This window comes from Corylus avellana, chromosome ca6 (assembly GCF_901000735.1).
Source record: "Corylus avellana chromosome ca6, CavTom2PMs-1.0".
Lineage (NCBI taxonomy): Eukaryota > Viridiplantae > Streptophyta > Magnoliopsida > Fagales > Betulaceae > Corylus > Corylus avellana.
The window spans coordinates 10,125,741-10,136,435 of NC_081546.1; positions in this window are offsets into that span (position 1 = coordinate 10,125,741).

Genomic DNA, 10,695 nt, shown 5'->3' on the forward strand with positions numbered 1-10,695 from the left:
ACTTAGGTTCCGTTGGCATGACATTTATTGGAAAAACATAAACATTAAAACATAGAGTTCTATAATGTGTACATTTCTTCCGGAACTCACAAATAAGGATATTTGGCAAGTGTTCTACAATGTATATATAGTGATGCCTCTCACATTCAGATTTGAAAGAACTCAACTATGATGTTTTATTACAAGAACAAAACACTTGTACCCACAATCTAAATGCTATTTGAGAGAGAATAGAAAAGAGAATTGAGAGAGTTTCAGAATTTTGAATTCTGAAATGATTGAATGGATAATCTGATTTTAACTATCATCCCATGGATTATTTATAACCAACAAAGACACACAACTCTTGGTTATGGAAGTTACATATCAAAGAGAGACACCTCTTGGTATTTTATGGACCAGCTTCACTCTTAATATATTGAAGTTCAATTACTAAGAACATTGAATTGGGGTGTTGAGATGGACATTGACGTGTCAAATGAAACATATGTGGTAAATGAGAAATGGTCAGTTTTGATGGTAAAATAACAGAAAAATCTATTTTAAATTTGGGCAAAACATAATGATCATATTTTTGAAATTGAAACCTCAAGGAGTAAATCCAAATAAGATGAAAATTTTAACATGAGTTACAAGATAGACATGGCAATGATTATATTCTGATTTTACCACAGTAAATATGACAAGAGATCTTGTAAATTCTAATAATATAAAACTATGGAGATATGGAGATCCATTTGATGAGATTCCCATCTCAATATATTGGCTTTGATTATTATTTATATGTTAATAAAGAAGGTTTAATGTTGTTATAGATATCAAAAGTATTTTCCATTGAATACTCAATACTGTTAAGATAAGAGACGTGTGCACCTTAGAAGACCACCGGCCCACGTTGCATGATAAAGATGAGTTGTGGATGAGAAGGCTTACAGCATGACAAGCGTGCTTTACATTGATAGTTACATTAATATATACTTATTTGTTGAATCTTATCTTTTGATTAGTGACTGTTTAATTAGTAGCTTAGTTGAATAAATGAGTCTTAATTATCATTTTATCATGTTTTTATGAGTCCAAGCTACTTGTTTATTTATCCATATATTCCCTATAAACGTTTATTTAAGAAATAAATATAGAAGAATATATGGCATGCAGAGAATTGATTTCCAAACTTTTGTATGAAGAAGGCCTCAGTTACCTCTAATAACCTACTGTTTACTAAAATTATAACCCAAAATAGGGAACAATCGCAGCAAATTGCCAAAGTTGATAGTCTTTTTGCACAAAGTGGAGGAGCTTTAATAGAATCCAGGATAGCAATGAATCAAGGAAGGAGAACAAATGGTGGATCATCCAATTCCTTGGCCAAGCTGGATTTTCTTGATATAATGGAGTAAAAGACCATTGGAAAGGGAAGTATAGATGTGGTACCAACTCTTCAAAGACAGTGACAGCTTGGTTTCTTAGAAACATTTGAAGTACCGAAATGAATTTTACATTCATAGTATTTAACAGGTTTGGGAAAGTAAAGCTTCCCACCAAGAATATGAATGTCTTAAACCTTGTATACTCAATTATATAGAGCGGATGCATAGTGTTATTTGTGGTATGAGCCCTACACCTTACATAATTTATATATTGCACATATGTTTAAATGTTGTTTACAAGTCGTTGAGAATAGGAATTTAAAGAAAATAAATTTCAAAGAATGGTTTTAAAAAAAAAAGAAAGTATAAGAAAATAAGATCAGTTTTAAAATGAAAAGTTTAAGTTGGGTTCAAAATAAAGAACTTAAGTTGTATAAGAGAAAAGAGCCAAAGAAAGAGTTAAGGGAAAATAAAGTCATGAGTTAGTAGAGAACCAACACGTAATATTCACGTCCCATATTGAGAAGGTGTGTAGTAGCCTAGATAGATATAAGAAATGTCCATATTTACTGATGTAGACCAAAAAGTTAGGGATTTCATAAAGAGGGATGGGACACTCCTAGGAAGTCACCATAGTAATTCCTGAGACATGAAGCTGAATTCCATAAAGCTTCATCTGCAGCCGTCTGGATGAGATGACTGAAGTGACTTCCCGAGAGCCTCGTCTGCAACCTCGTCTGCAACCTCGTCTGCAACCGACTACAATCTCGTTTGCAGTCGTCCGGACAAGATTAGTCATAGAAGCCTAAACCGACTTATTTTCTATTTACTACTAGGGTTACGAGTTTAGGGGCTATAAATACATGCTTATAACCCCAAGAACGTAGCTTTCGATTATATTTGAGTTTTTATCAATAAGAAGCCTCAGAGTTGAGTTTCTTCATTATTTTCCTTCAAACCCTAGATAGATTTTAGCGTTTTGAGAAGTTTCTTAGATCTTTGTGTGTGTGTGTATATATATATATCCATTCTTCTTGCTATTATTCTTCGCATCCCACGACGTCACGCTGCGTCAGTTGGTATCAGAGCCCAAGTTGCTTTCCAATTACATGAATGAGGAGGGGTAACCGTTTTGCAGACATGAACAAAATGTACTTGCGCATAGAGACAACACGTAAGGATCAATTGGCGATTCGTTGGCAATGCATGGATGAGCTGTTGGAGGTTATAAGTGGACAGATGGAGGCCCTCATTAACCAATTGGCCAACATGGGTGGTCCTAACGGTCGTCGCCGTCAACCAACCCCACATTTTGTGGATGAGGATGACGTGGTTACCTTTAGTGTGGCGCGATCTCAACGGAGGAAGGCATGGTTTGACGCGAGGAGTGTGCGACAGGCCAACTTGATCGTTATTCGCGATCCTCAAATCCATCTACCAAATTCATCTTATGTGGAGGAGGAAGGTGAATTCGTTGATGAAGAGTTCCAAGAATTCATATGAAGATGTTGAAAATCGTTCACAAGGATTCGTGAATTGGAATTTTCCACCAGCCTATAATAGTGATATCAACGACGAATATCTAATGAGAGGTTCTTTGTCCTATGACTATGAAGAGGACTCTGTCGTCGATTGGGACACCTATCTTGACGAAAATGAGTCATTCGAAAAGGTAAGTCTCTTGGATAATATTGAAAATTTTGGTAATGAGAGTTTTACACACCATGTATGCTTGATAAGAGCCTCGAGAATAAAGTCTTTGATTTGAGTGTTGCGCCAATTAACCATGTTGATTTCAAAGGGGTAGATACTATTTTGTCAAATTCTTCTAACCAAATTTGTGGAGGAGAATGTTCTATCAAAAAGTGACAGAGTCCTTGCTAGTTCTTTGAAGACTTTCATGGCATATGGGAAAGACAAGGTATGAGAAAAGCATGACAAGCATGACGTTTGGCAAGATGATGTGCGGGGCATTCAAGATAATCATCACAGTCTCCCAATGATTAGGGCCATCACGTGTATTATGGGATGTTGCCTTGTTATGGTTTTGAGGAAAGGGAATGGAACGAGTTGACAAGGCACTTGAAAGATCGTGGAAAGACCCATCTGAATTCGATGACGAATTCTCTCCAACAAGGGGAGAATGATGTAAGGTGGGAATTACCCTCTACAAACAATGATGTAGGGTGGAAATTTCCCCCTACGGACGATGATGATGAGGGTGTGAATTCGAGTACGAATTCTCTCCAACCTGACGAGGATGATGTAGACCAGAAAGCTAGGAATTTCATAAAGAAGGATAGGACACTCCCAGGAAGTCACCATAATAATTCCCGAGACATGAAGCTGAATTCCAGAGAGCTTCGTCTGTAGCTGTCTGCAACCTCGTCTACATGTCATCCGGATGAGATTAGTCATAGAAATCTAAAAAGACTTATTTTTATTTTCTACTAGGGTTAGGAGTTTGGGGGCTATAAATACATGCTTATAACCCTAAGATCGTAGCTTTCGGTTATATTTGAGTTTTTATCAATAAAAAGCTTCATAGTTGAGTTTCTTCATTAATTTCTTTTAAATCCTAGATAGACTCTAGCGTTTTGAGAAGATTTCTTAGATCTTTGATAGACTGGAAGTCTAAGTTATATATATTATATATTATTGCTATTATTCTTTGCATCCCCCACGATGTCACGTTGCATTATTTATTAGTATTTTTAGGGTGATAATGTGCTTTTCGCTGAGTCGCTACCAACGATACCCTATAATAACGGATCAGGATCCCCAGCAATGGGAGAAAAATTACCCATCAGTTTTTTTTTTTTTTAAATCATGGCCCTTTAATGTCATCCAAAGGTCTACAAGTCGCCACATGTCCTACTAATTATAAAATAATAAAATATTATTTAAATTTTAAAAAGTAAATATAAAATAAAATAATAAAATAAAATTATAAAAACATATGGGGTGGCCAGCAAGCCCAGCTAAGTCATGGGGGCCACCCCCAATGGCCCCAGGGGGTGGTTCGGCCACCCCCAAGGCTCTTGCTTTTTACACTCTCCCATCTGCCAATCATGCTTTCCTTCTTCTTCCCAATCCATTTTCTTCTATACCTGCACAAGAAATGCAGAGACCAAGAGGAAGAGCATTGGTCCAAGGGCTCTTGCCATTCTGTTTGTGGGTATTTCAGTTATTCCATTATTGCAACTCAGGGCCGGAGCTCTTGATGGCACCTGAACTCCTAACCAGAAAAACCATCAAACCAAACTATAGTTTGCTTGAAAAATCCTTTGATCTAAAGAAAACCCAAGAAACCCAGCCAAAAACCCCCTATTCAAGATCATTCACTATAGTCAATACCAAAAACTTCACCAAATTTCATAAACTCACCCAATACTATCTCAATAGCGCCTCCGCCGTGACCTTGTCCTTATCCCTCTTCGAATCGATCCGATGACCGCCCAAGCTCAGCAACGCAGATCTGATCCTTCTCCTAGATCGTCTTGGAACTCTGATTTCGACGGGCTGATCGTCATGGCCACCCGTGCCGTTGCTAGCTGGAGAAAGTAAATAATATCTTAATATTTTGTTTTACATTTTCTTTTTAAAAGATAAATAATAGTTTATTATTTTATAATTAGTGAGACACATGGCAACTCTAAGTGAAAACAACATGTGACCAACTTCTTATTAGAATGACTTGATAGGAATGGCATATATAGATATCCATGGATCCTGAATCTTAGCTCCCCCACTATCCTAACTTGATTGTTATGCTTTAACGTTCTTTTATTTTTTGATGAGAAAGTCTAGAGAAAATCAAAAAATGCATAAATAGACGTATCAAACATTTTCCTTTGTGCTGTCACATGCATCCTATACAATAAAATAAATAAATTAGGTTCTCCATAATAATTAAATAAAATCTCACAAACTGGAGGTTCATTGTTTTTTTGTTTTTCTAATTATAAGCGATTCTTATTTTGCACAATGATTGATGCAACAGAAATGCACTCGTGATAGTGTATTTGTAGAGTTAAGGTTCTTGAAATGGGATTGACAGATCTCTCATGAGTAATGCTACAAGTTTCTCTTGTGTCCTTCTTGAATCATTTCAAGAATGATGTGACTATTAAAATTACCATTGGGCATGTAATTGATCATTATTGGATTTTGATCAAATTGTGATGTTAATAGCCACATCATTTTTTGAGAGACTCCAGAATGACACAAGAGAAACTTTTAGAATAACTCAATCTTTCACGACTCGTTATCAGCAGGCAATAGGAGGTTATGGGAAGATTCGTGGAGGCCACTGAATTTCATGGCATGGTCCCAACTCACATGGAGACTCAATATTATGACACAATGCCCAACCCCAACCCACCCCACCCACTGTCCAAGATAGCTAGACCAGCATGAACCCCATCGCAGCCTGGCCACACACCATATGTACACATACAAAAACCTTTTATGTCTATGCAGATTTTTGGACGACCAAACAGAGTTCATACAAAACAATGAAACTAGTATTGAACCTACATGTGATCAGCACAAAACCACTCTCTCTAAGGAAACAAAAGCAACGGCTAAAACCCAAATCAAGGCACCCACAAATCAAGCAACGGCTACCATCAACAAGGAAACTCAAACCAATCAAGAATAAATGCAACAACGGCTACTTCTAGAATGGAAATCATTTATTTGATTTATATTTGATTCCTATTATGTAAATGCAATCTCATGTATATAAACCCATCGTATCAATGAAAATAAGGAAGGCAAAATTATTTCAATCTCTTCTCTTATATGGTATTAGAGCTCTAACAAGCAACCCACGTTGCCTTCCTCTTCTTTTTTTTTTTCCCTTCCTCTCTTTGAAGTGTTTCATCAAACACTCAAGCTGCATACCAAATGGCCTCATCCACCTCCACTGAAACCAACTCAAACCCCTTTACCCAGAATGTCACCAATCCCATTCCACCTACCCACAATGAAAACAACCCAAACCCCTCTACCCAGGACGTCACCAATCCTACTCCACCTACCCAAAATGAAAACAACCCAAACCCATCACCCGCATCTCTCTCAAATTTTGCCCAATCTATTTCTAAACTCACCCAAAACAATTACCTGGTCTAGCACCATCAACTTCAAACTTTTCTTCAAGGTCACGATCTCTATGGTTTTGTGGATGGAACCAACAAGCCTCCCCATCCTCACACCTCCATCGCCATTGATGGCTCTCTCCGCATCTCCAACGATCCAGAGACACTTCGATGGTTCCGCCAAAACCAGCTTATTCTGAGCATGCTTATGTCCACCATCTTTGAAGAATTGCTGCCTCAAGTCCTTGGATGCCGAATTGCCCGAGAACTCTGGACTGCTCTTGCACGCACCTTCTCTTTAGCCTCCCGAGCCCGTACCATGACCCTTCACGACGAAATTGCTACTGCAAAGAAGGACAATTCCTCCATCACAGCATATTTCCAGCGGCTCAAGCAAACCGCAGCCACCCTTGCTGCCGCAGGTCACCCGCTTAGCGACTACGAATTCACCACATCTCTCCTTGCCAAACTGGGGGTGGTCCCCCATACGTACGTCCATGTACTATTTGCAAGCGTACGTCCGTGTGGTCCCCCATGTGTGTGTTCGGTTAGAAAGTCTGAAATTCTCAAAATGCTCTCATAGCTATTCCTAGGACCCAAAGCCTAAATTAACCTTCTAACTAAACTACTTAAGCTTAGTTAATTATTTGAGTCACCACATCAGCCGTTAGCCCTAAGCAAATGGGGCTAAGCTAATAAGGATCCACATAGAGGGGTTGAACGAATAAATCGTTGCTAAAAGGTGGTGTTAAGGACAAGCATAACCTTGCTCTGGGGTGATGCAAAGCTAGTGATGTTTGTATGGATACTATATATATGAAATGTTGATACTTACAAATGAAATGTCTTCAAAGCTAGTAATGTTTGTATGGATACTATATATACGAAATGTTGATACTTACAAATGAAATGTCTTCAGCAAAATGTTTTAAAAGAAATATATCTAAAAATTAATTTTAGAAATAACGTTGCGTTAATAATATTTTATCAGCATAATGAAATGTTCACAGTCACACACTAGTACCAATTTACTCGTTTACTAAGTTATGGACTTATGCTTTAACTTCTCTACCTCTAATATGTTTTACAAAGGAGCTAGCTAGGTTTTGGGTAAGAAGAACAGAGAGAGAGGGAGAGAGAGAGGGAGAGAGAGAGAGAGAGATGCAACTGTTTTGGCATAATGATATTGATTTGTCTATCACTTGATGACTCATTGCAAGATTTCGTAGGCTACTCATGGTAATTAATACTTTTGGGTTAACATTGCAGACTTAGTGTTTTGAGATGTATATGTGTATTAAAGGTTAAATATGAATATTGTTTATAGTGATGATGTGTTTAATGTAATGATTAAAATTAATGTGATAATTTATAGCAAGTACTTTGGCTTTAATGATTAATGTTAATAAGATTTAAAAAAAAAAATCATATGTTTTTTTATGCTTCGTATTATTTTTTTGAGGTGTAGAGGCATCACTTTGTACTTATTTACTTGATAAATAGGTTTGGGGAGTGCACAAAGTTAATTACTATTTAATTAATTTCGAGAGTGTTATAAAATCGGTTACCCTCAAATGGGCAAAATGGTGACTAGACCACCCTGTCTCTATATATTATACCATCAAACTCAATTATCCTTTCAAATATTTTTTTGGAATTAATAATAGGTGGGATGCAATTGACATATTATTCAAAATGCAAATCGAGTTTTAAGTTTGTAAAGTTCTTTTTTTGGAACTTGAACTTAAAAAACCATTGATTTTCTTTTTACTGATCCATAAAACCATTGGTTTTCTATTTGGCTAGGAAACATATAAGATATATTGGTGTCATCTCTTATATCCCACAACTTGCTACACTAGGTAAAACTATGAAGCTAGATTTGAACCGACTCTAGAACGATAAATCACTAATTATTCTAGAAAAAAATGTAAAATCAGTCCTTATAGTTTACCTGATTTGTAATTAATTATATGTGGTATCAAAATAAACATATAAGTCTCTAGGGTATGCCAAAAAAAAAAACTTAGCCCTTACAGTCAAATTACGTTCATTAACTTAACAGATTCGGTAGCGCTCCAGAATTTTCAAAGCTATTTAAATAGATAATTTCGATAATGATGTTATTTTAATATCCATTGTAGCTAAGGTTTTTAATTCTTGGGAAATTTATGGTGTTACAGAGAGTGGTAATTAAAGAATGGTAATTGGTGAAATAATAGGATAGTAAATGGTAGGTATAAGGATGGTAGAATTTTGAATAAGAAGGTAGAATAGTCAATGGTAGGTATAAGGAAGGTGGACTTTTAAATAAGCATGTAGAATAGTCAATTGTAGGTATACTAAGTGGGTAGGTGAAATAGTAAAATGAGGGTGTAATTGTAAATTGAAGGTAGAATAGTATTTGATTTTCTCCTATAAATAGAGCTCTTCTCCTTCACAATTTTACTACTCATATCCCATCTCTTGCACATATTCTTCCTTCTTCTGCTTTTTACTCGGTCTTTCTTCTTTCTAAGAGTGTTTACTCAGAATAGAGAGAGAAAGGGCGAGACAAAGCGCTACAAGAAAGAAAGAACACAAGAGATAGCGGACTTTAGAAATTAGTTTTAAAAGATATACTAGTGGTGTTAGTCAGATTGGAGCAAACTAGATTCCTTCAGACCGCTTTTAGCTTCAGTCTAGAGGTAAGTAAATTCGCTACCCCTTCTAAAATTACTTCATGTCATGCTATTTATTTATTCTTGTATCAAACTGTAAATAATTATTTTATTCACGTATTATGAAGTTATGTTGCATGCATGAAGGATTTCTAAATGAATTATGTAGAAAGTTTCTATTTCTTTAAACGCTTTCTCAGTACAACAAGTTTATATTTGAAAAGGTTTCCATTTTGAGAAAAGAAAGTTGATAAATGATGATGATTATAAGAAAGAAAAATGATGATAAACCCTCCTACATGTTGCCCTAAGATGCATCAAAAGAAGTACAAAGCAAAGTACAAGAGATGAGATAAATGTTTATGAAATGAGGGCACATGCATGGAGGAGAGTATTTTTGGCCCCAAGATAAGTAAGAAAGAGAAGAGTTCGGTACCGATACTCGGATGGAGGCGAAACCACTGAAGGAGGCTATGCCAGAAGGTGGTATTCCATCAACTAGACCGTTGAGTGCACCAAGAAAGAGTTAATTGACGGTCGGGCATGGCTGTGGCCACAGTTCAGTGCCATGGTCACAGGACCCGCAACCCTCGTGCACAGGGGTAATAGTGTACATGGGCCTTATTATGAGAAAATGATACTATATTTTCAACGATGATATGCTAAGATGATTTACAATGATGATTTATAATGATGCATTATGATGATGATTTATAAAGATGATTTACAACGATGATCTATTACTAGATGTAATAGTATGTATATGTTACGGGAGATGCAACCGTACATACATATATTATTATGACTAGAAGTATATTTATTTGCGAAAATGATTTTCAAAACTGAGAATAAGGAGTAAAACTATTTATGGTCGTGGATGTTACTTGCTGGCCCCATTTGGGCTCATTCAGTTTTATTTCTTATTTTCAGGTAGAAAAGACGCTGGAATAGGAGGCCGGAATGGGGACGGGAATAATTATTAATTTTCAAAGTCTTTTCATATCAGTTATTGTAATAATATGATATTCCGCAACTGAAGTTTAATGTTTTCTAATTTTGCTTGTAATAAAATCTTTTGAAGAATGTTTTATACATTTATCGTACCTTTTAAAATCAAGTACTTTGATAGACCTTATACATCTTTGGAAAAAAAAAAAATGTTTATTGAGTAAGAAGAGAAGTGGCAAACTCAGTCTTAACGGGCTGGGGATGTTACAGATTCTATTATTTTAACAACATGAAACGTTAGAACTAATAAAATTGTGATACTTGTCATATTTAAATTAGTGTTACATTAACGGAATTTGTTAATTTGACTGTAGGAACTAAATTGTTTTTTTTTTGCATACATCATGGTACTTTTAAGTTTATTTTGATACCACATGTAGTTAATTGTAAATCAAGTAAACAACTAAGACTAATTTTGTATTTTTTTTTCCATTATTCTAACATCTTAATTGATAAAATAAAATATAAAAAAAATTTAAATTAATTCATTGATATTCTATCATAAATAAACTAGTTTGCATTTAAATTTCACATCCCGTCTTTTTCTTTTAT